Source organism: Somniosus microcephalus, chromosome 7 (assembly GCF_052327205.1).
Source record: "Somniosus microcephalus isolate GS21.2 chromosome 7, FLI_Smic_1.0, whole genome shotgun sequence".
NCBI classification, from domain to species: domain Eukaryota; kingdom Metazoa; phylum Chordata; class Chondrichthyes; order Squaliformes; family Somniosidae; genus Somniosus; species Somniosus microcephalus.
The window spans coordinates 11,927,686-11,952,770 of NC_140993.1; the positions used below are offsets into that span (position 1 = coordinate 11,927,686).

Consider the following 25,085-nt stretch of genomic DNA (forward strand, 5'->3'; position numbering starts at 1 on the left):
CTCTCCCACCCTTTCAGGCAGTGAGTTCCAGACCCCCACCACCTTCTGGGTGAAAAAAGTTCTCCTCAACTCCCCTCTAATCCTTCTACCAATTACTTTAAATCAATGCCCCCTGGTTATTGACCTCCCTGCTAAGGGAAATAGGTCCTTCCTATCCACTCTATCTAGGCCCCTCATCATTTTATACACAATTAAGTCTCCCCTCAGCCTCCTCTGTTCCAAAGAAAACAAACCCAATCTTTCCTCGTAGCTAAAATTCTCCAGTCCTGGTAACATCCTGGTAAATCTCCTCTGTACCCTCTCTAGTGCAATCACATCCTTCCTGTAATGTGGGGACCAGAACTGCACGCAGTGTTCTAGCTGTATCATCTGCAGGATATGTTGATAGGGTGAGATGAAGAGGGGTGGGAGGAGGCTCGTGTGGAGCAGAAACATCAGCACGGACCAGTTGGGCCGAATGGCCTGTTTCTGTGCTGTACGTGCTGCGTAATTAATTTTAAAAGGGGCACGCTGCCTTCAAGAGAAAACGGCGGCAAACTTTGTTTCTGAGCCCACGTCATGGCAACGTAATCACTCAACAACAACAACCTTCCGCTTCAGGGTGTTGGTGTAAGTGACCCACGACCTGCTTTAGTACTTGTCCATTTCCAAACAAAACAGGACTTGCCAAACACTCTCAGAAAGACTATTGAAGTTTTTCAGCTCAACAGTTCCACATCTCTTAATCTGCATTCACAATCTGGTTTCAGCTTTTGTCTTCCAATATTCCCCTCAAATTAATGCCTTTAAGGGGAAGCTGGATAAACACAAGAGGGAGAAAGGAATCGAAGGATATGCTGATGTGGTGAGATAAGGAGGGGTGGGAGGAGGCTCGAGTAGAGCACAAACTCCGGCATGGACCAGTTGGGCCGAATGGCCTGTTTCTGTGCTGTAGACAACAACAACTTGCATTTATATCGCGCTTTTAACAAGTTTCACAGGAGCGATTATCAAACAAAATTTGACATCGAGCCACATAAGGAGATATTATGACAGGTGACCAAAAGCTTGGTCAAAGAGTTAGGTTTTAAGGAGCGTCTTAAAGGAGGAGAGAGAGGTAGCGAGGCGGAGAGGTTTAGGGAGGGAATTCCAGAGCTTAGGGCCTCGGCAGCTGAAGGCACGGCCACCAATGGTGGAGCGATTAAAATCGGGGATGTGCAAGAGGCCAGAATTGGAGCAGGGCAGAGATCTCATAGAATCATAGAAAGTTACAGCACGGAAGGAGGCTATTCGGCCCATCGAGTCCGCGCCGGCCAACAAAGAGCTATCCAGCCTAATCCCACTTCCCAGCTCTTGGTCCGTAGCCCTGCAGGTTACAGCATCCCAAGTGCACATCCAAGTACTTTTTAAATGTGGTTAGGGTTCCTGCCTCTGCCACCCTTTCAGGCAGTGAGTTCCAGACCCCCACAACCCTCTGGGTGAAGACATTTCCCCTCAAATCCCCTCTAAACATTCCCCCAATTACTTTAAATCTGTGCCCCTTGGTTTTTGACCCCTCTGCTAAGGGAAATAGGTCCTTTCTATCCACTTTATCTAGGCCCCTCATAATTTTATACACCTCAATAAGGTCTCCCCTCAGCCTCCTCTGTTCCAAAGAAAACAGACCCAGCCTATCCAGTCTTTCCTCATAGCTCAGATTCTCTACTCCCGGCAACATCCTTGTAAATCTCCTCTGTACCCTCTCTAGTGCAATCACATCTTTCCTGTAATGTGGTGACCAGAACTGCACGCAGTACTCTAGCTGAGGCCTAACTAGTGTTTTATACAGTTGAAGCATAACCCCCCTGCTCTTGTATTCTATGCCACGGCTAATAAAGGCAAGCATTCCGTATGCCTTCTTAACACCTTATCTACCTGGCCTGCTACCTTCAGGGATCTGTGGACATGCACTCCAAGGTCCCTTTGTTCCTCTACACTACTCAGTGTCCTACCATTTAATGTGTATTATCTTTCCTTGTTAGCCCTCCCCAAATGCATTACCTCACACTTCTCCGGATTGAATTCCATTTGCCACTGTTCTGCCCACCTGACCAATTTATTGATATCTTCCTGCAGTCTACAGCTTCCTTCTTCAGTATCAACCACACAGCCGATTTTAGTATCATCTGCAAACTTCTTAATCATACCCCCTATATTCAAGTCTAGATCATTGATATATACCACAAAAAGCAAGGGACCTAGTACTGAGCCCTGCAGAACCCCATTGGAAACAGCCTTCCAGTCACAAAAACACCCATCAACCATTACCCTCTGCTTCCTGTCTCCGAGCCAGTTTTGAATCCAACTTGACACTTTGCCCTGGATCCCATGGGCTTTTAACTTTGTGACCAGTCTGCCATGTGGAATCTTATCAAAAGCCTTGCTAAAGTCCATATACACTACATCAAACACACTACCCCCATCTACCCTCCTTGTTACCTCCTCAAAAAATTCAGGAGAGTTGTAGGGCTGGAGGAGGTTACAGAGATAATGGAGGGATTTGAAAACAAGGATGAGATTTTTAACATTGAGGCGTTGCTGGCCCGGGAGCCAATGTCGTTCAGCAAGCACAGGGGGTGATGGGTGAACGGGACTTACTTAACAGTGGCATTTGTTCTTGAGCAACTAACTTGGTGCGAGTTATAAGAACATAAGAATTAGGAGCAGGAGTCAGCCATACGGCCCCTCGAGCCTGCTCCGTCATCCAATAAGATCGTAGCTGATCTTCGACCTCAAATCCACTTTCCCCACCGATCTCCATATCCCTTGATTCCCATTCGAGGATACGGGCAGCAGAGTTTTGGATGACCTCAAGTTTACGGAGAGCGGAAGGTGGGAGGCGAGTGCCACATCCTCTACCCTTTCAGCATTTAAGTCAGACTAATGTGACTTATTAGTGGTGATATATTGAGCTGGATTGAGAACTGGCTAGAAGGACGTAGGCAGAAAGTAGTTATAGATGGATTTGGATCTGTCTGGAGATCGGTCACCAGTGGGTCCTGCAGGGATTGGTATTAGGACCGTTGCTCTTTTCTATTTTTATTAATGATCTGGATGTAGGTGTTGGGGGCACGACCTGCAAATTTGCAGATGATACCAAGATCTGCGCGAGTGCTGAGACCGTAGGCGATGCTCGTCTGCTTCAGGCAGATCTTAATGTGTTGGGAGATTGGGCTCGAGACTGGCAATTGATGTTTCATTTGTATTGCATGTAGGCAGCATGAATGCTCAACATTCATACACCTTTCAGGGAAAAGCATTAAAGAAGACGGACAAAGAAAGTGATCTGGAGGTTCCAGTGCATAGAGCTCTAAAGGTACATGAGCAATGCCGTGAAGTGATAGCTCGAGTGAACAGGATGCATTTACAGGACAATTGACTACAAGACAAGACATACCAATTTGTCATTATACAAGACCTTAGCCAGGCTGCACTTGAAATACTGTGTCCAGCTTTGGTCTCCACACATGGTGGGTGATATTGAGGCTTTGGAGAGGGTGTCGAGGAGGGTCACTAGACTAATTCCCAGTCTAAAGCATCTTAGTTATCAAGATAGGCTAATAGAGTTGGGAGTCTACACTTTAGAGAAGCGAAGACCTAGGGGTTACTGATCATAGGAACAGGAAGAGGCCATTTAGCCCCTCGATCCCGTTCCGCCATTCAATGAGCTCATGGTTGATCTGTGACCTAACTCCATATACCTGTCTTTGCCCCATATCCCTTAATACTTATGTTAAGAAAAATCGATCAATCTCACATTTAAAATTAACAATTGACCTAGCATCAATTGCCTGTTTGCGGAAGAGAGTTCCAAACTTCTACCACCCTGTGTGTGTAGAAGTGTTTCCTAACTTCACTCCTGAAAGGTCTGGCTCTAATTTTTAGGCTATGCCCCCAGTCCTAGAATCCCCAAGGTTTACAAATAATGAAGGGAATAGATTGTGTTCCAGTTGACAGTTTGTTTCAATTGAATAGGTTAGGGAGAACCGGGGTGAAAAATTTAAATTGTATAAGGCTAAATCGAGGTTAGATGTCAGGAGGTGGTTCTTTTCCCAGAGAATATTGGACCTCTGGAACAGGCTGCCATCTCGTGTGGTGGATGTTGATTCGCTGAATTTTTTCAAGCGAGAGCTGGACCTGTTTCTGGTTGGGGCGGAGATCACCTCTTACAGAAGGTAGGTACTGCAGGGAATTCAGGACCAGAGTGACCTCCTGGACTAGTTTCGATCGCCCAGATGGGTCGGAGAGGAATTTCCCAGATTCCACCCCCCCACCCCCAAATTGGCCTGGAGTTTTTTATTTGGTTTTTCGCCTCTCCCAGGAGATCACATAGTTTCAGGTGGGGTGGAGTGTATATGTTGTGATACACAAGGTATAGCAATCGTGTGGGATAGGCTCGATGGGCCAGAGGGTCTTTTGCTGTTTGTCATTGATTGTCTGTGTAGTGTATGTACCTTTAAGAGAGAACTACTTTTACAGCTCCTGTATACTGTAGTACCGGCAGTGACCACACCTGTATATAAGCCCTGAGCAGGCATCTGTACTGTTAGTTTTTAGACAACCCTCATCCAGTAAACACCTGTTGATTGTCGATCTGCAGTCTCCGTCTATTTATTGAAGAACACCATACCTTAAGATTCACGGATTTAATAGTCTGGTCGTACCATGTGCTTCTGCACTAAGGTGATCATTCTCACTGGGAAATGGGCGTGTCTTGGCTTGCATACAGCTGTTTGATTGGATCAAGGACTGCGGAACATGCAGGTTGATCCAAACTGAAGACGTGTTTCACGACGTTTAAACCTGTTTTAAAATTGGTTTGGGGTTCTTTATGTACAGATCAGACACCCTTCTTCTCTCTAACGTGATCTTTGAGAGCCATAGCATAAGCAAGTACCCGGTTACAGAGTTTCTCTCTCAGTAACAGAGAATCATAGAATCACAGGAATTTACAGCACAGAAGGAGGCCATTCGGCCCATCATGTCCGTGCCGGCCGACAAAGAGCTCTCCAGCCTAATCCCACTTTCCAGCTCTTGGTCCGTAGCCCTGGAGGTTACGGCACTTCAAGTGCACATCCAAGTACTTTTTAAATGTGATGAGGGTTTCTGCCTCTACCACCCTTTCAGGCAGTGAGTTCCAGACCCCCACCACCCTCTGGGTGAAGAAATTTCCCCTCAAATCCCCTCTAAACCTTCCACCAATTACTTTAAATCTCTGCCCCCTGGTTATTGACCTCTCTGCTAAGGGAAATAGGTCCTTCCTATCCACTCTATCTAGGCCCCTCATAATTTTATACACCTCAATAAGGTCTCCCCTCAGCCTACTCTGTTCCAAAGAAAACAACCCCAGCCTATCCAATCATTCCTCAGAGCTAAAATTCCCCGGCCCAGGCAACAGTCTCGTAAATCTCCTTTGTACCCTCTCTAGTGCAATCAAATCTTTCCTGTAATGTGCACGCAGTACTCTAGCTGTGGCCTAACTAGTGTTTTATACAGTTGAAGCATAACCCCCCTGCTCTTGTATTCTATGCCTCGGCTAATAAAGGCAAGTATTCCGTATGTCTTCTTAACCACCTTATCTACCTGTCCTGCTACCTTCAGGGATCTGTGGACCTGCACTCCAAGGTCCCTTTGTTCCTTTACACATCTCAGTGTCCTACCATTTAATGGGGCAGAAATTCCTCCCCAAACGCATGAGTACGGAAGGGGTACTCACGCGTCTGGCCGGAGGAAATGCCGGTTTTCAGCATGCACAGCGCATGCGCTGAAAACCGGCATTTCCTCTCCTCCAACCCGAGAGTTGAAGAGGCTAGCGCGTGCGCTGTAGGGGGCAGCGCGTGCGTCTTGGATTTCCTCTGTTTTGGGGGATTTGCGCATGTGTAAAGGCCTCCGGTCTTTACGCTTGTAAAAAGCACACGTAAGTATTTATTTTTACAGGTAAGTGGTGTTTTAGTGCAATTTAGAATTTTTTTTTCCACAGGTTTATTATTTTAAAGAATCTACAATAAGGTAAGTTTAGTTTTAGACCCTTTTTATTAAAAATTTATTTTTTTCAAAAAAAAAATTGTTTAAATTATTTTTTTAAACTTATTTATACTTAATTTAATGATTGGGATGTTTTTTAAATTTTATTTAAAGTTTAAGTAGTGTTTTGGGGTGCAGTACTTCTCATGAGTTTGACAGTTCTTACTCTCAAACTTATGAATGAAGTTTCCCCTCTCCTGATTGGCTGAACAGTGCTCACCTGATCCCAGCCGGCACATCGCACTAACTACGCCACTGGGTCAGGTTAGCACAGCGCGCCGAGATCAGAACCGGGCAACTGATAGGAAATCCACTGCGGGCCAGGTTTCAGATGTCGGCGCGCAGGGTGAGTGCACATCGGGGGCTTGCACGCGCGGCAAGCCCCCGACACCAAGTTCTGGGCCAATGTGTATTCCCTTGCCTTGTTAGACCTCCCCTTCATTGCACCTTCAGAGTCAGAAGGTCGTGGGTTTGAGTCCCACTCCAGAGACTCGAGTACAAAATCTAAGCTGACTCTCCCAGTGCACCCCGACTATTGTCCGAACCCTTCACCGAGCTGCATCGAGATCGGTATCAACGTGGGTCGAGTTGGTGACTCAGTGTCTGAGAAGGTGAATGGGATGTTTCAAGAGAAAAATGAGAAATGAGCGCAAGGCAGAGGGTACGGGGAGGATTTGAAAAAATATATATTAATTCTCGGGACGTGGGTGTCGCTGGCAAGGCCGGCATTTATTGGCCATTTCTCGTTACCCTGAGAAGGTGGTGGTGGGCCTTCTCTGAACAACTAGCGGAGGTTCTGATACAACTCAGTCTCGCTAGGCCACTCCAGAGGTCAGTTAAGAGTCAACCACATTGGTGTGCGACTGGAGTCATGTATTGGGTAAGGCAGGCTTCCTATGAACCAGACACTTTTACAATACCGTAGCAAAATACTGCGGATGCTAGAAATCCGAAATAACAACAGAAAACGCTGGTAACACTCAGCAGGCCAGGGCAGCATCCGTGGAGAGAGGAACAAAGTCAACGTTTCAGGTCGAGGACCTTTCATCAGAACTGGAAAAAACTGGTACTTTTACAATGCCAACCTTCTATTTCCAGTGATTTTTTTTTAACAACGGAAATCAAAATCTCAAACTGCCACAATGCGACTTGAACTCACGTTTTCTGCTCCGTTAACATAATCACTACACTACCGCACCCTACGTTCTGATATGACAGAGTCATAGAGATTATAGCACAGGTGTCAGCTGAAGACTTGTGCTCCAGAACTAGCCGCGCCTCTAGCCAAGCTGTTCCAGTACAGCTACAAAACTGGCATCTACCCGACATTGTGGAAAACTGCCCAGGTATGTCCTGTCCACAAAAAACAGGACAAATCCAATCCGGCCAATTACCGCCCCATCAGTCTACTCTCAATCATCAGCAAAGTGATGGAAGGTGCCGTCAACAGTGCTATCAAACAGCACTTACTCACCAATAATCTGCTCACAGATGCCCAGTTTGGGTTCCGCCAAGACCACTCAGCTCCCGACCTCATTACAGCCTTGGTCCAAACATGGACAAAGGAGCTGAATTCCAGAGGTGAGGTGAGAGTGACGGCCCTTGACATCAAGGCAGCATTTGACCGAGTCTGGCATCAAGGAGCCCTAGTAAAATTGAAGGCAATGGGAATCGGGGAAAACTCTCCACTGACTGGAGTCATACCTAGCACAAAGGAAGATGGTTGTGGTGGTTGAAGGTCAATCATCTCAGCCCCAGGGCATCGCTGCAGGAGTTCCTCAGGGTAGTGTCCTAGGCCCAACCATCTTCAGCTGCTTCATCAATGACCTTCCCTCCAACATAAGGTCACAAATGGGGATGTTCGCTGATGATTGCACAGTGTCCTAGGCCCATTCACAACTCCTCAGATAATGAAGCAGTCCGTGCCCACATGCAACAAGACCTGGACGATGTTCAGGCTTGGGCTAATAAGTGGCAGGTAACATTCGCGCCACAGAAGTGCCAGGCAATGACTATCTCCAACAATGGTGTGGAGATGCTGGTGTTGGACTGGGGTGGACAAATGTAAGAAGTCACACTACACAGATGCGGCCGGACCTGCTGTGATTTCCAGCAAACAAAAAAAAAAAAATTTTTTTTGTCTGTTTTTTGTTTTCCATACAGACCCCAGCATCTGCAACATTTGACCCCTTGTGACCCCCACCTCATTGTTCTTTGATGTAATGTTTTCCTGACTGACCTGTTTGGACACCATTCACACCTTTGATTGCTGTGATTATCTCTCTGCCGAGGTGTGATAAATGGCAGTTAGAAAGATTACCTGTAATCATCTGGCATTATTCTCTGACTATATAATCTGTGTCTTTATGCATCTCTCCACTTCACCTGACGAAGGAGCAGCGCTCCAAAAGCTTGTGATTTCAAATAAAACTGTTGGACTATAACCTGGTGTTGTGTGACTTCTTACATATCTCCAACAAGCGAGAGTCTAACCACCGCCCCTTGACATTCAACGGCATTACCATCGCAGAATCCCCCACCATCAACATCCTGGGGGGTCACCATTGACCAGAAACTTAACTGGACCAGCCACATAAATACTGTGGCAACAAGAGCAGGTCAGAGGCTGGGTATTCTGCGGTGAGTGTCTCACCTCCTGGTTCCCCAAAGCATTTCCACCACCTACAAGACACAAGTAAGGAGTGTGTTGGAATACTCTCCACTTGCCTGGGTGAGTGCAGCTCCAACAACACTCAAGATGCTCGACACCATCCAGGACAAAGCAGTCCGCTTGATTGGCACCCCATCCACCACCTTAAACATTCACTCCCTCCACGACCGGTGCACCGTGGCTGCAGTGTGTACCATCTACAAGATGCACTGCAGCAACTCGCCAAGGCTTCTTCGGCAGCACCTCCCAAACCCGCGACCTCTTCCACCTAGAAGGACAAGGGCAGCAGGCGCATGGGAACACCACCACCTCTAAGTTCCCCTCCAAGTCACACACCATCCTGACTTAGAAGTATATCGGTTGTTCCTTCATCGTCGCTGGGTCAAAATCCTGGAACTCCCTCCCGAACAGCACTGTGGGAGTACCTTCACCACACGGACTACAGCGGTTCAAGAAGGCGGCTCACCACCACCTTCTCGAGGGCAACTAGGAATGGGCAATAAATGCCGGCCTTGCCAGCGATGCCCACATCCCAGGAACGAATTTTTAAAAAGCCGTGGCTCAGTGGGCCGCACCCTCGCCTCTCAGTCATACGGTTGTGGGTTCAAGTCAAACTCCAGAGACTTGAGCACAAAAATCCAGGCCGACGCTCCCAGTGCAGTGCTGAGTGAGTGCTGCACTGTCGGAGGTGCCGTCTTTCAGATGAGGTGTTAAACCGAGGCCCCGTCTGCTCTCCCAGGTGGACGTAGAAGATCCCATATTTATCCCTCAATCAACATCACTAGACCAGGACAAAGCAGCCCGCTTGATTGGCACCCCATCCACCACCTAAAACATTCACTCCCTCCACCACCGGCACACCATGGCTGCAGTGTGTACCATCTACAAGATGAACTGCAGCAACTCGCCAAGGCTTCTTCGACAGCACCTCCCAAACCCGTGACCTCTTCCACCTAGAAGGACAAAGGCAGCAGGCGCATGGACACACCACCACCTCCAAGTTCCCCGACTGTTTGTGGGAGCTTGCTGTGCGCAAATTGGCTGCCGCGTTTCCTACTTTACAACAGTGACTACAGTTCTAAAGCACTTCATTCTCTGTAAAGCGCTTTGGGACGCTGTGGAAGCCGCGACAGAAATCCAAGTCTTTTGTCTTTTTTTCATGGGGCTTGCGACAGTGCTGTCCCTTTAACAACAAAGGGAATCTGGGAATAAGCGGCAGGTTAGTCAGTGTTTGTGAAGAGGACAGACCGATTATGATGCTCTGCGCCTGTCGATGCGCCAAATCGTCCGAACCTGTCTTTTCTCTGTACAGATGCTGACTGACTTGCAATCTACTTTTGATTCCATTCAGTCAGAAGCCAAGAAAGATATTCTCTTTAAATTGCGGGACCGCTATTCCCGCAATGTCGTGCAGGGGAAACAACTTCAGCCCAAAGTACAGCAAACAGAAAAGCTCATTAATATTCCGGAGCGTCAGTGCTAGCATGTTTGCTCTACCTCAGAACCGTTAAAAATGTAACATCTCACACCGGCGTGTTTTCAGTCCTTTACTGCAGCGCGAGAACGTGGATCTTTCAGCAGCGCTCCCTACGAACCAGCTTCCATTTGGTACAATCCAATATATTCCACACACCCAGGAGGAAAGTCAGACAGGAAGACATTTAAAGCGTGGCACCTGAGTAAACAGTAACTGTGTCCCAGCGCCAGGCCTCTCTTTCAGCATTACAGAGGGCTTTCTGTCCGTGCTTACACAACCTGTTTATCAGCTCTCCGGCAAACTTATCACCAGCAACTGGACTTGGCAGGCCAGATGGAACTTAAAATAAAACATTCCATTTCAACATTTCCCCCCTCTCCCCTCTTAAATCCCGTGCAATGTTGGGCTCGTTCTGCGCTGGAGAAAACACACAGTCCCTTCTCAAGTGGAGGAGGACGGAGGTGCCTCGTTCGCTCCTGTTTCAGATCAACCCCTCCCTCTCAATCGGGACAGGAGCTGCTCACTTCAAAAGAACGTAAGAATTAGGAGCAGGAATAGGCCACACGGCCCCTCGAGCCTGCTCCGCCACACGGCCCCTCGAGCCCGCTCCGCCGCACGGCCCCTCGAGCCCGCTCCGCCGCACGGCCCCTCGAGCCCGCTCCGCCGCACGGCCCCTCGAGCCTGCTCCGCCATTCAGTAAGATCATGGCTGATCTTCAACCTCATCTCCACTTTCCCGCCCATATTCCTTGATTCCCCTAGAGTCCAAAAATCTATCGATCTCAGCCTTGAATCTACTCAACGACTGAGCCTCCACAGCCCTCTGGGGCAGAGAATTCCAAAGATTCACAACCCTCTGAGCGAAGAAATTCCTCCTCATCTCAGTCTTAAATGGCCGACCCCTTATCCTGAGACTATGCCCCCTAGTTCTAGACTCTCCAGCCAGGGGAAACAACCTCTCAGCATCTACCCTGTCAATCCCCCTCAGAATCTTGTATGTTTCAATGAGATCACCTCTCATTCTTCTAAACTCCAGAGAGTATCGGCCCATTCTACACAATCTCTCATCATAGGACAACCCGCTCATCCCAGGAATCAAAAGGAACACCTTGTGAGGCTTAGAGTTCCCTTTCTGAACTATCTGGGGTCGAGGTTATCAGTTGGTTCTCATACTCCAATGGTGGTCTGTGTTAGTGGGGAAATGAAACGAAGGAGAGGGTTCAGCGCTGAGGCCAAAATCAGTATTGACAGGCCATCATTCACTCTAATGCCTTTTGGCAGCGCACTGCAGTCCATGCTCGGACTTTCGGCGGGATTGTGGCACTGGGCGTTGGAACGCTCGGAGGCCTGGAGTGGCAGGTCAGAGGCCCAATCCCACACCTCCCCCACACCCCACTCTGCCCAGTTGTCCGTCAGCACTGCACTGAATGAAAGTGTCAGTATCTCGGGGGACAAGGAGGAATCACCGGATCGGGTCGTCCAGTCATTGCTGACTCCTGATGGATTAAACCAACAGGAGGCATTGGCAGAACTCTGGGGGGTGGGGGGTGGGGGGGGCGACCATCCCCCACTCCGACATCATCAGGCAAACGAATCTAGGAGTTACCTCCCGAAAAATAAAAGAATCAGGAACTTGCATTGATATTGCATCCCAAAGCACCGTCGGAGGGGCAGTACTGAGAGAGCGCCGCACTGTCGGAGGGGCATTACTGAGGGAGCGCCACACTGTCGGAGGGGCAGTACTGAGGGAGCGCCGCACTGTCGGAGGGGCAGTACTGAGGGAGCGCCGCACTGTCGGAGGGGCAGTACTGAGGGAACGCCGCACTGTCGGAGGGGCAGTACTGAGGGAGCGCCGCACTGTCAGAGGGGCAGTACTGAGGGAGCGCCGCACTGTTGGAGGGGCAGTACTGAGGGAGCGCCGCACTGTCGGAGGGGCAGTTCTGAGGGAGCGCCGCACTGTCGGAGGGGCAGTACTGAGGGAGCGCCGCACTGTCGGAGGGGCAGTACTGAGGGAGCGCCGCACTGTCGGAGGGGCAGTACTGAGGGAGCGCCGCACTGTCGGAGGGGCAGTACTGAGGGAGCGCCGCACTGTCGGAGGGGCAGTACTGAGGGAGCGCCGCACTGTCGGAGGGGCAGTACTGAGGGAGCGCCGCACTGTCGGAGGGGCAGTACTGAGGGAGCGCCGCACTGTCGGAGGGGCAGTACTGAGGGAGTGCCGCACTGTCGGAGGGGCAGTTCTGAGGGAGCGCCGCACTGTCGGAGGGGCAGTACTGAGGGAGCGCCGCACTGTCGGAGGGGCAGTACTGAGGGAGCGCTGCACTGTCGGAGGGGCAGTACTGAGGGAGCGCCGCACTGTCGGAGGGGCAGTTCTGAGGGCGCGCCGCACTGTTGGAGGGACAATACTGAGGGAGCGCCGCACTGTCGGAGGGGCAGTTCTGAGGGAGCGCCGCACTGTCGGAGGGGCAGTACTGAGGGAGCGCCGCACTGTTGGAGGGTCAGTACTGAGGGAGCGCCGCACTGTCGGAGGGTCAGTACTGAGGGAGCGCTGTACTGTTGGAGGGTCAGTACTGAGGGAGCACCGCACTGTCGGAGGGGCAGTACTGAGGGAGCGCTGCACTGTCGGAGGGTCAGTACTGAGGGAGCGCCGCACTGTTGGAGGGTCAGTACTGAGGGAGCGCTGCACTGTCGGAGGGTCAGCACTGAGGGAGTGCCGCACTGTCGGAGGGTCAGTACCGAGAGAGCGCCGCACTGTCGGAGGGTCAGTACTGAGGGAGCGCCGCACTGTTGGAGGGTCAGTACTGAGGGAGTGCCGCACTGTCGGAGGGTCAGTACTGAGGGAGCGCTGCACTGTCGGAGGGTCAGTACTGAGGGAGCGCCGCACTGTCGGAGGGTCAGTACTGAGGGAGCGCTGTACTGTTGGAGGGTCAGTACTGAGGGAGCACCGCACTGTCGGAGGGGCAGTACTGAGGGAGCGCTGCACTGTCGGAGGGTCAGTACTGAGGGAGCGCCGCACTGTTGGAGGGTCAGTACTGAGGGAGCGCTGCACTGTCGGAGGGTCAGCACTGAGGGAGTGCCGCACTGTCGGAGGGTCAGTACTGAGAGAGCGCCGCACTGTCGGAGGGTCAGTACTGAGGGAGCGCCGCACTGTTGGAGGGTCAGTACTGAGGGAGTGCCGCACTGTCGGAGGGTCAGTACTGAGGGAGCGCTGCACTGTCGGAGGGGCAGTACTGAGGGAGCGCTGCACTGTCGGAGGTGCCATCTTTCGGATGAGACGTTAAACCAAGTCTGCCCTCTCCAGGTGGACGTAAAAGATCCCACGGCCACTATTTCGAAGACGAGCAGGGGGCGTTCTCCCCGGTCTCCTGGGGCCAATGTATATCCCTCACCCAACATCAGTAAAAAACAGATGATCTGGTCATTACCACATTGCTGTTTGTGGGAGCTTGCTGTGCGCAGACTGGGTGCCGCGTTTCCTACAGTGACTACACTTCGAAAAGGTCACGAAAGGCGCTATAGAAATGCAAGTTTGTTCCCTTCTTCATGCTAACCACTTGGTATGTTGGGTCATGTAAAGGTCAGAATCATATGGTCAAAAGCAAAGGCCGCCATTACAATCCCACAGTCACAATGGAAAATTTAAGTTTGAAACATCTAAACAATTTAAAAGTTGTTAACAGAAATATTGAAGTTGAAGGAACTTCAAACGTAAGATTCAAGTTGCAACACAAATTTTAAACTAACTCGATAGCCTGGGTCTGAACTACATAGAAACATAGAAGATAGGAGCAGGAGTAGGCCATTCAGCCCCTCGAGCCTGCTCCGCCATTCAATGAGATCATGGCTGATCGTCCAAATTCAGTACCCTGTCCCTGCTTTCTCCCCATATCCCTTGATCCCTTTAGCCTTAAGAAATATATCTAACTCCTTCTTGAATATATTTAATGAATTGGCCTCTACTGCCCTGTGTGGTAGAGAATTCCACAGGTTCACCACTCTCTGGGTGAAGAAATTCCTCCTCATCTCTGTCCTAAATGGCCTACCCCTTATCCTTAGACTGTGACCCCTGGTTCTGGACTCCCCGACCATCGGGAACATCCTTCCAGCATCTAGTCTGTCTAGTCCTGTTAGAATTTTATAAGTTTCGATGAGATCCCCTCTCATTCTTCTAAACTCCAGCGAGTACAAGCCCAATCGACCCAATCTCTCCTCATACGTCATTCCTGCCATCCCAGGTATCAGCCTGGCGAATCTTCGCTGCACTCCCTCCATGGCAAGAACATCCTTCCTCAGATAAGGCGACCAAAACTGCACACAATACTCAAGGTGTGGTCTCACCAAGGCCCTATACAACTGCAGCAAAACATCCTTGTTCCTGTACTCAAACCCTCTCACTACGAAGGCCAACATACCATTTGCCTTCTTAACCACCTGGGCGGGGACGGGCAGTCCAGGAGGTTCCCGCTTCCAATCGCCCTGCACCCCCACGCTCCGACGATTGGTTTCCTGACTCATTGATTGGTCAACAATGGCAGCTACAATACCCACAGTCCTCTGTGCCCAGAAACTGCTCGATCCACCGTGTGGATTTACTGGGTGCCAGGACCGCAGTGCATACTGGGGGTGACGCGGCCCTGGTGGTCATTGGGAACCTGGCCAAAAACAAACCGGAGACGAAAATGTCCCCTAGGACTTTTCTCCTCGGTTGCTCGAAGGAGTGTCCAGGAGATTAATCGTTTAATTCCGGGAGAATCCAGCAAAATCCAACAACAACAACTTGCATTTATACAGCACCTTTAACGTAGTAAAACATCCCAGGAGCGATTATCAGACAAAATTTGACACCGAGCCACATAAGGAGATATTAGGGCAGATGCTTGGTCACAGAGGTAGGTTTTAAGGAGCGTCTTAAAGGAGGAAAGAGAGGTAGAGAGGTGGAGAGGTTTAGGGAGGGAATTCCAGAGCTCAGGGCCCAGGCAGCTGAAGGCACGGCCGCCAATGGTGGAGCGATGGAAATCGGGGGATGCTCAAGGGGCCGGAATTGGAGGAGCGCAGAGATCTCGGAGGGTTGTGGGACTGGAGGAGGGTACAGAGATAGGGAGGGGCAAGGCTGTGGAGGGATTTGAAAACAAGGATGAGAATTTTAAAATTGAGGCGTTGCTGGACCGGGAGCCAATGTAGGTCAGTGAGCACAGGGGGTGATGGGTGAACGGGACTGGGTGTGAGTTAGGACACGGGGCAGTGAGCACAGGGGGTGATGGGTGAACGGGACTGGGTGTGAGTTAGCACACGGGGCAGTGAGCACAGGGGGTGATGGGTGAACGGGACTGGGTGTGAGTTAGGACACGGGGCAGTGAGCACAGGGGGTGATGGGTGAACGGGACTGGGTGCGAGTTAGGACACGGGGCAGTGAGCACAGGGGGTGATGGGTGAACGGGACTTGGTGCGAGTTAGGACACGGGGCAGTGAGCACAGGGGGTGATGGGTGAACAGGACTGGGTGTGAGTTAGGACACGGGGCAGTGAGCACAGGGGGTGATGGGTGAACGGGACTGGGTGTGAGTTAGGACACGGGGCAGTGAGCACAGGGGGTGATGGGTGAACAGGACTGGGTGTGAGTTAGGACACAGGGCAGTGAGCACAGGGGGTGATGGGTGAACGGGACTGGGTGCGAGTTAGGACACGGGGCAGTGAGCACAGGGGGTGATGGGTGAACGGGACTGGGTGTGAGTTAGGACACGGGGCAGTGAGCACAGGGGGTGATGGGTGAATGGGACTTGGTGCGAGTTAGGACACGGGCAGCAGAGTTTTGGATGGAGGGTAGAATGTTGAAGGCCGGCCAGAAGTGCTTTGGAATAGTCAAATCTAGTGGTAACAAAGGAGAGCTGTCAGCCCTACCAGGGTTAAGACTCAATTTATGAGCAGGCCAATTCATAGTGTCCGCTGCAGAGGGCTCTTCAGTTACAGAATCGTACAACACAGGAGGCGGCCATCAAGCCTGCTTTTTTTTATTCGTTCCTGGGATGTGGGCGTCGCTGGCAAGGCCAGCATTTATTGCCCACCCCTAATTGCCCCTCGAGAAGGTAGTGGTGAGCCGCCTTCTTGAACCGCTGCAGTCCGTGTGGTGAAGGTGCTCCCACAGTGCTGACTTTGTCGTAGCGGTTTGGTACAACTGAGTGTCTCGCTCGGCCATTTCAGAGGGCAGTTAAGAGTCAACCACATTGCTGTGGGACTGGAGTCACATATAGGCCAGACCGGGTAAGGACAGCAGATTTCCTTTCCATAAGGACATTAGTGAACCAGATGGGTTTTTACGACATTCCGATAGTTTCATGATCACCCTTAACTGATACTAGCTTTTTATTCCAGATTTATTTAATTAACTGAATTTAAACGGGATTTAAACTCACATCTCTGGATCAGGCCTCTGGATTACTAGTCCATTAACATTACCACTACGCTACTGTTCCCCTAATGTGCCGGCTCTTTGAACAAGCTCTCCAATTAGAACATAACATAAGAACATAAGAAACAGGAGCAGGAGTCGGCCATTCGGCCCCTCGAGCCTGCTCCGCCATTTAATGAGATCGTGGCTGATCCAATCTTGGCCTCAACTCCACTTCCCCGCTCTCTCCCCACACCCCTCGACTCCCTTGTAGTTCAAACGTCTGTCAATCTCCGCCTTGAATATATTATATTAGCCCCACACTCCTCCTGCTCAAGTATATTTCCAATTCCCTTTTGAAAGTTAAATCCTTTTTTTTTAATGATTTTGTCTTTGAGCAATGCCACAACACATTTGTGGACTCCATTGTATTGGTGCAGAACATTTTGTATTTAGAAGTGGTTTATATGTGATATTAATTAATCAAACCAAAAACACCTTTTTACAGTTTCCTACAAACTGACTTATAACATTGGAAAGTTTGAACTGAACTGTCCTCGTGGTCGTCTTGTGGGCGTGTTTTGAACGGATGCATTCGTTTGAGTATAACCCGGTTTTATCCTTTGGCTCCCTGTTCGAGCTGTCCATTATTTGATAGCTTGGGAGTGGCGGGGTGGGGGGGGCAGTAAGGACGAAGGGGAAACTGCAACGGCATTGAAAGACTGAACAGGCTGGGGCTCTTTTCTCTTGAAAAGAGAAGGCTGAGCGGTGACCTAATAGAGGTCTTTAAAATTATGAAGGGGTTCGATAGGGTAGACACAGAGAAGATGTTTCCACTTGTGGGGGAGACCAGAACTAGAGGCCATTAATATAAGACAGTCACTAATAAATCCAATCGGGAATTCAGGAGAAACTTCTTTACCCAGAGAGTGGCGAGAATGTGGAACTCGCTACCACAGGGAGTGGTTGAGGTGAATAGTACAGATGCATTTAAGGAGAAGCTGGATAAACACATGAGGGAGAAAGGAATAGAAGGATATGGTGATAGGGTGAAATGAAGAGGGGTGCGAGGAGGCTCGTGTGGAGCAGAAACACCGGCACGGACCAGTTGGGACGAATGGCCTCTTTCTGTACTGTACATTCGGTGTAATTGCTTCCTGATCCACGATGACCGACTGTGCGACAATCCCCTTTGTTGCGTGTGTGTCTGAAACGTTGGCTATTCTGTTAAATGAAGCCAAACTCACTCAGACTGTCAATGTCGTGCCCAAACCCTTCGTCGCTCCCCCTCCCCCCCCCCCACCCCCCCATGACATGGCGCTCCATCTAGTGGCCAGCCCAAGAACGAGCAGTGCGCGCGTTCTCCTTCCACAGCGAGAGAGCTCGAGTGACAGCCAGTCCAGGGACTCGAACTCACCACCATCTGGCTGGGAGGCAGACAAGCCACCGCCTGCACTTCTGAGCTGCCCCAGATGATGCATTTCTAATGAAGACGTCGTCCGGTTTCATTACAAATTCAAATCAACTCTTCGCTCAGACCAATTAGGAAATCAACTGGCTCTGTGTGATAATAAATACACCAGACTGACGGATGAGTGAAGCTGTCTTTCAGTTGGGTGGAAAAATACTGCCGGGCACATCTCGGCATTTGCAGCACATGAGGCTTCAGCCTTACATGGTGAACTGACAGGAACCCCAGAGATGCACCAACGTTCAGGACATAAAGCCATGGCTTACATAGAAACATAGAAGATAGGAGCAGGAGTCGGCCGTTCGGCCCCTCGAGCCTGCTCCGCCATTCAATGCGATCATAGAAACATAGAAGATAGGAGCAGGAGTAGGCCATTCGGCCCCTCGAGTCTGCACCGCCATTCAATGAGATCATGGCTGATCATCCAAATTCAGTACCCTGTCCCTGCCTTCTCCCCATATCCCTTGATCCCTTTAGCCTTAAGAAATATATCCAACTCCTTCCTGAATATATTTAATGAATTGGCCTCAACTGCCTTGTGTGGTAGAGAATTCCACAGGTTCACCACTCTCTGGGTGAAGAAATTCCTCCTCATCTCAGTCCTAAATGGCTTACCCCTTATCCTTAGACTGTGACCCCTGGTTCTGGACTCCCCCACCATCGGGAACATCCTTCCCGCATCTAGTCTGTCCAGTCCGTTTAGAATTTTATGGCTGATCATCCAAACTCAGTACCCTGTCCCTGCTTTCTCCCCGTATCCCTTGATCCCTTTAGCCTTAAGAAATATACCCAACTCCTTCTTGAATATATTTAATGAATTGGCCTCAACTGTCTTCTGTCTTACCAGTCCAACAACAACAATTGCATTTATATAGCACCTACAGTCCCACGGCACGTCACAGGAGCGATTATCAAACAAGATTTGCCACATAAGGAGATATTGGGACAGGTGACCAAATGCTTGGTCAAAGAGGGGGGTTTTAAGGAGCGTCTTAAAGGAGGAGAAAGAGGTGGAGAGGTTTAGGGAGGGAATTCCAGAGCTCAGGGCCCGGGCAACAGAAGGCACTGTGGCCAATGTCATCCTACAACATCATTGCACAGTCTTCAATTCAGTCCGTCTCAAGACCTCAAACTAAGCTAGTGCTTGCTTTCTTCAGTTTTCCCCCCTCTTCCTCAGGCAAGGATTTGAGCTAGGCATCATTTAATTGCTACTCCTTGTGCACACCTTCTCATTTCAACTTTAGAGGTGTGCTACACTAAGATCCTTCGTTCATCAATAACAGTGTCGTGGGATCTTTTACGTCCACCTGAGAGAGCAGACGGGGCCTCGGCTTAACGTCTCATCCGAAAGACGGCACTTCCGACAGTGCAGCACTCCCTCAGCACTGCACTGGGAGTGTCAGCATGGGTTACGTGCTCTGGAATGGGACTTGCAATTATATGGAGCCTTGGAGTATTGTGTACAGTTTTAGTCTCCTTACCTAAGGAAGGATATACTTGCCACAGAGGGAGTGCAACAAAGGTTCACCAGACTGGTTCCTGGGATGGGGGGATTGTCCTATGAGGCGAGATTGAGTAGACTAGGCCTATATTCTCTAGACTTTAGAAGAATGAGAGGTGATCTCATTGAAACATATAAAATTCTTAGAGGGCTTGACAGGGCAGATGCAGGGAGGGTGTTTCCCCCTGGCTGGGGAGTCTAGAACCAGGGGTCACAGTCTCAGAATAAGGAGTCGGCCATTTAGGACTGAGATGAGGAGAAATTTCTTCACTCAGAGGGTGGTGAATCTTTGGAATTCTCTACCCCAGAGGGCTGTGGAGGCTCAGTTGTTGAGTATATTTAAGACAGAGATCGATAGATATTTGAATATTAAGGGAATCAAAAGATATTAGGATCGGGCGGGAAAGTGGAGATGCGGTAGAAGATCAGATCAGCCATGACCTTATTGAATGGCGACACAGGCTCGAGGGGCCGAATGGCCTACTCCTGCTCCTATTTCTTATGTTCTTATTGAAACCACAACCTTCTGACTCAGATGAGAGTGCTACCCACTGAGCCACGGCTGACACCTTGAGAAGAAGTGGGAAGAAAATTGGAGGGGGAGATACCTGAAAAATATATGGTTGATGTGCAGCTAATGACAGTGCTTGAAGTGTTGAGCTTCGAATGTCCCTGGTTGGGTCTTAAGGTTGGATCGTGTTAAACACTTGAATCAAACATTCTGCTTAAATTAGTGCTCACTTAATAAAATACTCCCATGTTCAAATTATCTTTCAGAGGTTTTCATTATGTTTTTAGACCAGAATTATTTTATTAAGAAATCAATTTACAGTTCAGATGCACGTAATCAAAACACACGGTGAAAAGAAAAAGGAAAACAGGATTGAGTGGGTGTTGAGACCCAGATGTCCTGATTTTACAATTAAATATCAATTTTAAGCTAATTTTCTGTGATGAAACTGGGGCTGCAGAGCAATTATGTCAAACAATGCAATCATACAGGACAGAAGGAGGCCATTCGGCCCATCGTGCCTGTGCCGGCTCTTTGAAAGAGCTCTCCAATTAGTCCCACTCCCCCTGCTCTTTCTCCAGAGCCCTGCAAATTTCTCCTTTTCAAGTATTTATCCAATTCCCTTTTGAAAGTTACTGTTGAATCTGCTCCCACCGCCCTTTCAGGCAGCGCATTCCAGATCACAACAACTCGCTGTGTAAAAAAAATTCTCATCTCCTCCTCTGGTTCTTTTGCTTAAATCTGTGTCCTCTGGTTACCGACCCTCCTGCCAGTGGAAACAGTTTCTCCTTACTAACTCTATCAAAACCCTTCATGATTTTGAACACCTCTATTAAATTTCCCCTTAACCTTCTCTGCTCCAAGGAGAACAATCCCGGCTTCTCCAGTCTCCATGTAACTGAAATCCCTCATCCCTGGAACCATTCTAGTAAATCTCCTCTGCACCCTCTCCAAGGCCTTGACATCCTTCCTGGAATGAGGTGCCCAGAATTGGACACAACACTGCGGCTGAGGCCTAACCCACAATGTATAAAGGTTTAGCATAACTTCCTTACTTTTGTACTCAAGAATCCCGTATGATTTTTTTGAAACAGCCTAGTCAACTTTTCCTGCCCCCTTCAAGAAAATGTATACAATTTTTGCTTCTTCTGTGCCAAAGGTGTGGAATCGTCCTGTTGGTAGTTCCATGGGTACCACTGGTGCCCCAATACCTCGGGCTAACTGGCCATTCCTGATGGGTGAAGTTGGGCAGTGAATGTACCTGGACTGCTCACCTTTTTATTTATTCATTCTCGGGTGTGGGTATCGCTGGCAGGGCTGGCAGGGAGATTACGATGGAGCTGTACAAAACGCTAGTTAGGCCACAGCTGGAATACTGTGTGCAGTTCTGGTCGCCACACTATAGGAAGGATGTGATTGCATTGGAGAAGGTGCAGAGGAGATTGACCAGGATGTTACCTGGGCTGGTGCGCTTCAGCTATGAAGAGAGACTGGACAGGCTGGGGTTGTTTTCCTTAGAGCAGAGAAGGCTGAGGGGGGACCTGATTGAGGTGTACAAAATTATGAGGGGCATAGATAGGGTGGATAGAAAGGAACTTTTCCCCTTAGTAGAGGGGTCAATAACCAGGGGGCATAGTTTCAAGGGAAGGGGCAGGAGGTTTAGAGGGGATTTGAGGAAAAACTTTTTCACCCAGAGGGTGGTTGGAATCTGGAACTCACTGCCTGAAAGGGTGGTAGAGGCAGGAACCCTCACAACATTCAAGAAGCATTTAGATGAGCACTTGAAACGCCATAGCATACAAGGCTACGGACCAAGTGTTGGAAAATGGGATTAGAATAGACAGGGCTTCAAGGCCGGCGCAGACACGATGGGCCGAAGGGCCTCTTTCTGTGCTGTATAACTCTATGACTCTATGGGGGAAAAATTGGGTGAGTAGCGCCACCTGTTAGCGCCTAAAGAGGCAGTCAGTGGCTGTTGCGCCACTGGCTGCGCCTCCCGCGATATTCAGCAGGGGCGCTAATGGTGGCGTTAGCCATTTGCGCTGCGCCACCACCGATGACGTCATCGGTGTGCGCAGCGCCCCATTCGCGATATTTGGTAGCGAACGCCGCAGTTGCGCCGTTTGCTACCCGCGCCCGGTTCACGGGGCCTTGCTGTGCCGGCAGCGGCGGAAGTTAAGGTGGAGGTGCGGGGCGGCCGCCTGCCCGCACCTCCGTCCCCGGCCTCCTGACCGCCCCCCCTGCGGCATTGCCGGCTGTTTCCCGAGAGCCCGGCACTTCTCCTTGGTGCCGGGCTCGTTTGCCAGCACTCGCGAGCGGGGATCGCGCTGTTGCAGGCCCCTCCCCCTTAACAATGGGAGGAAGGCCTGCTGTACCGCAGCGTGCCGTGCCGCAGCGTGTGGCGCTGCGGCACGTTGTGCTGCGATATTCAGTTTCAGCGCCCTAAGAGGGACGCGGAGCGCCTCGAGCCTCGCCCCGTCTCCCTCTTGGAGCAATGAAACTGAATATTTGACGATCGCTAAAGCCTCGAACGCTGCGCTAAATCCTGCGCTCAGGCGACTTTGGCGCCACTTTGGCGCCTCAACCCAATTTCTAGGCCTATGACTCTATTTGTTGCCATCCCCAGTTGCCCTGGAGACGGGGGGAAATCACAGGGAAACCCAGTCCTTTCCTTGGTTCTTGCCCTCTGTAGCATTGGGACCCGCTCGACTGCTGCCTAACTAACTCAGTACAGTTCAGGATCAAACCCTGGGTTTACTGGGAACACGCTGATTCTAAAATTCTCATCCTGGTGTTGAAATCCTTCCACAGCCTCGCGCCCTCCCTATCTCTGTAATCTCCTCCAGCCCCACAACCCTCCGAGATCTCTGCGCTCCTCCAATTCTGGCCTCTTGAGCATCGCCCGATTTCCATCACTGCATTGGCGGCCGTGCCTTCAGCTGATTAGGCCCCAAGCTCCGGAATTCCCTCCCTAAACCTCTCCGCCTCTCTCTCCTCCTTTAAGACATTCTTTAAAACCTACCTCTTTGACCAAGCTTTTGGTCACCTGCCCTAATATCTCCTTATGTGGCTCGGTGTCAAATTTTATTTGATAATCGCTCCTGTGGAGCATCTTGGGAGGTTTTACTACGTTAAAGGCGCTATATAAATACAAGTTGCTGTGAGTGATTCCAGTCTGCAGACATTCTGAGTAGTTGAAAGACCTCCTATGAAGAAGACAAGAAGCCATGGAGGTGGAGGAGGAGAAGGAGGAGGAGAGGATAAGGAGGAAGAGGAGGAGGAGGAGGAGCAAAGAATGAGCAGAATGAGGAAAAGAGGAAGAAGGAGGAGGAAGGGGAAGGAGCAGGAAGAGGACGAGGAGGCCGAGGAAATGAGGAGGAAAAAGAGGAGATGATGAGCAGGAGGAGAGGGTGAGGAGGAGGAGAAGGAAGAGGAGATGAGGAACGAAGAGGAGGAGGAGGGGATGATGTCGCACTCTCCTGGTTTGAAGCCCCTCCTCCTCCGTATCTTGTTCATCCTCTTCCTCAAATCGCAGCCGCATTGGAAATCCAAGAGGGAAATCCAAAATCTGCCTTAAAATGAAAGTCTCTCTTTAAAATTGTGGTATATGTTGTGTATGTACCTTTAAGAGAATAACTGGTCTCAGACTGCAGTAACCACCCCTGTATAAAAGGCGCTAGCGAGCCTCTGTAGTTTCAGTTTCCCGATTGACTCCATTCAGTAAAGACTTGTTTTGTTCAACTCCTGCTGTCCGTGTCTCAATCATTCACGGACATAATACTGGCGACGAGCAGATACGAACTTACCTACAGTCTGCACCACCTCCTGGGATCCATTCCTGCAGCGAAGTGAGCAGAGGTCGAGGCCAGAAGGAAGAAAGAAGCAGTAGAAATGGGCGTCGACCGTGGGCATCCGCCCCTGAGTTAGCGGAGTTGAAGATTGCAGGAGAGGCTGTCGAAAGCGGGGCCTGGTTCCTGTCGACGGTGCTTCAGCTAATCGGGCTGGTGGCAGGTAGTACACTGATCCTTCCTGGGCTGCGCCGTTCGTGAACTCGAGCGGGTGGCTTGCAACGGGGCCGAGCAGCGTTGTCGGGAAGAGGAGAGAGAGAGGGTGGAGCACACAGGGCGCGGCCGGTGCTACGAAGCCGGGCTGCGTATAGACCCGAGAAGAGGGAGGCAAGAGTCCCACAGGGTTGTTCCACGATGGGAAAATAATAAAAAAAAGAAATATTAAACGCGCAGGAAACCGCGAGGAGCTGCAGGTTACAACGGAAACCGCGGAAAGCAGCGCTAGCAACAGCAGGGAAGAAGGCAAAACGCGGGGGGCGCCATCTAAATCAGCGGGGAAGAAGGCAAAGCGCGGGAGGCGCCATTTTGTTAAATCGGGGAAGAAGGCAAAGCGCGGGAGGCGCCATTTTAGATTTTCAAGATGCCGAAGACTGGCTGTATCACTGCCTTTGATAATACAATAGAGGACTGGACCACGTATGTGGAAAGAGTCAAGGTATATTGCGACGCAAACGAAATAGCCGATGAGAAAAAGGCATCGGTATTGCTAAACTTAATGGGCGCTAGAACGTACGGCCTATTGCGGGACCTGATTACTCCAGCCAAACCGAAGGCGAAGAGTTTTAACGAAATTGTTGCTGTCCTACAGGAACACCTAAACCCTGCACCGCTGCTGATAGCAGAAAGATTTAAATTCCACAGGAGAACTCAGCATAAAGATGAGAGCAATGCTGAGTACCTTATGGAACTACGCAAGCTATCAAAGCACTGCCAGTTCGGAGCAGGACTGGCAGATACCCTACGGGACAAATTTGTCTGTGGACTCCTGAGTGAAGGAACACAGAAGAAGTTACTCTCAGAGAAAGAGCTGACGCTAGATAAGGCTTTCAGCGTGGCAGTATCGTACGAAGCAGCAGCCAGGGGAGCTGCGGAAATACAACAAAAGCCACAGGAATACGGCACCCACGAAATGACACGGGGATTTGCAAAATGTTATCGCTGCGGCAGAACTAACCATGACCAGA

The 25,085-nt window shown here is 50.1% G+C and overlaps 1 protein-coding gene across 6 annotated transcripts in view; it reads right to left on the bottom strand.

The window, feature by feature from the left end:
* The window catches only part of LOC147114515 (zinc finger protein 521-like), a 740,808-nt gene that overhangs the window by 398,495 nt on the left and 317,228 nt on the right, over positions 1-25,085 (bottom strand). The gene's annotated exons all lie outside the window — the stretch shown is intronic.